Source organism: Tamandua tetradactyla, chromosome 2 (assembly GCF_023851605.1).
Source record: "Tamandua tetradactyla isolate mTamTet1 chromosome 2, mTamTet1.pri, whole genome shotgun sequence".
Lineage (NCBI taxonomy): Eukaryota > Metazoa > Chordata > Mammalia > Pilosa > Myrmecophagidae > Tamandua > Tamandua tetradactyla.
Genome location: NC_135328.1, coordinates 63,055,754 through 63,058,046, shown reverse-complemented (window position 1 = coordinate 63,058,046; position 2,293 = coordinate 63,055,754). Strand labels below are relative to the sequence as shown.

The following is a 2,293-nucleotide window of genomic DNA, read 5'->3' as shown; positions in this document are numbered from 1 at the left end:
TCATAGCCAAGGCATTTCCTCTGGATGCCTTAGCTTGGACATTTTTAAGGCCTTAGAACTATAAACTTGTAATTAATAAATTCCCTTTATAGAAGCCATTCCATTTCTGATATGTTGCATTCTGTCAGCATTAGCAAACTGAAACACACAGTCATAGTCATATATGTAAGATGCACATAGTTACCTTCTAGGGGTTCGGAGAATTCAGTAGTAAATCTGAGCCTTGGTGAGCTGTTTAGAATTAGGGCTAAATTATGAAAAATGACTTCCCTAATGTGGCACAGGGACACTCACTGTACTGGGACAATCTAGGACAAACATAGCAAGTATGTGATGTGTGTGCCCACACCCCACCTTCTACTGACCATGACAGATATAATTAACCAATCCATACCACCTTCCCTGCTGAACCAGCTGTGGCCCCAGAAAACTTATCCTTACAGTGCTCCAGTCAGTCACTCCCAATGGATCTGAGCTGGCATGTGAGATGAAATCTAGTTGCCATTTCTTGTCTGTCAGGTGGTTAGGGATAAAATGTCAATGTGGGGATGAGTGTTAAAAGATCACACCCCAGGGATGCAAAAAGAGTGTCAAAGTTGGTACAAACACTAAGAGCACAGGTGGCTTTCAGTAAAGGGCAAAATGAAGGGACTTACAGGTGGCAGGAAAGGCCCTCCTCCCCATTATCATCACTCACAATCCCCAAAATTCTCCTACAGTCACCCCTAGGACTTGGGCATTGAGGGCTGCTTTTCAAATAAAATTATTTTCAGAAATGAGCAACTATTTGAGCCATTGTCTTTCATAAACACTTCAGTTCAAATTAGTTTTTCACATCAACAAACCAGACATTTCAGTCAATTCCTGAAGGACTGGGGTACAAGCTGGGCTGGGTTTGAAGGAGAAAGTTATCAGGGATAAGTCCAAGAAGGTGGCAAGGCCAAGGTGCAGATTACCACTGTCCACCCACAGTTCTAGAAAGGGTCAACTCTGTGAGCATGATGTTCTTACTTGTAAACTGAGGTTAAGATCCTCAAGTAAAGAAAAATTCCCACGCCAAATAGCTAGGAGAAAACATTACATTAAGGTTGTGTCTTTATAAATGAAATTCAAATTTATGAAATAAATTGGTTTTATCTTATCTTTTTGAATTATAATTGCCACAACCATGTGCTAATCTTTAAACAATCAAATATTTTTGTTGGGAGCAGACACAATTTTTCCAACAGAAAGGGTATAGTAGCATAATATAATATTCTTTGCTTCATGCCTGATTTTTGCACCAGGATCAAAAAGAGAGTCACTTCTGCAAAAATAATAAAGGGCTTATTAAATTGCCAATATCAATATACCTTGATACTATAATCATTTGTTTTGGATCAAGATAGCAGAATAAACTTCAAGGTGCCATTCTCAAGTAGAATCATGAACAACTAGCAAAAACAGGCAGAGTCATCTTCCTCACAATCCTGAAAAACCATCAAAGGGCTTCAGAAACTGGGCAAGCACCAAACCAAGAAAACTGAACTTTAAAAATCAATAGGCTCCTTCCCTCTCTCTTCCTCAGCACTGCCCACAGAGGTGGCAGCCATCTCCTACCCAAGGTCATGGCTGCCCTTGGACCTCTGATGAAGCCCAAGATTGTCAAAAAGAGGACCAAGAAGTTCATCTGGCACCAGTCAGACTGATATGTCAAAATTAGGCATAATTGGTGGAAACCCAGAGGCATTGACAATAGGGTACAGAGAATATTCAAGGGCCAGATCTTGATACCCAACATTGGTTATGGGAGCAAAAAATAAATAAAGCACATGCTGCCCAGCAGTTTCTGAAAGTTCCTGGTCTACAATGTCAGGGAGCTGGAAGTGCTGCTGATGTGGAACAAATCTTATTGTCCTAAGAGTGCTCATAACATTTCTTCCAAGAACCACAAAGCAGCCCAGCTGGCCATCAGAGTCACCAACCCCAATGCCTGGTTGTGTAGCAAAGAAAATGAATAGACAGCTCTTGTGCAAGTTTTATTTGTGTGAAATAAAACTGTAAAAAGTCAAGTAAAATCAGTAGGAACAGCTCATGGCACCCTTGCTGGCCCAGCCCTCAGTGACTCCCCACCATAGTGTGGAACCAGTCAGCACTCCCAATGTGGGTCCCTGGCCCTGTTCCACAGGGAGAAGAGTAACTCCTATGTGCATTCTGTGGTGCCTGCATGTCAGATGCCAATCTATTGGGTGGCAAACTGAAAGACTGAACAAGGAAAATCCTTTCTGGCTCACTCTCCCAGAACATACCCTGT

General features: G+C 41.8%; 1 pseudogene; it reads left to right on the top strand.

Moving 5' to 3' along the window:
* The first annotated feature begins 1,607 nt into the window (after nucleotides 1–1,607).
* Nucleotides 1,608–2,000, top strand: LOC143660576 (large ribosomal subunit protein eL32 pseudogene; annotated as a pseudogene).
* Nucleotides 2,001–2,293: the final 293 nt, after the last annotated feature.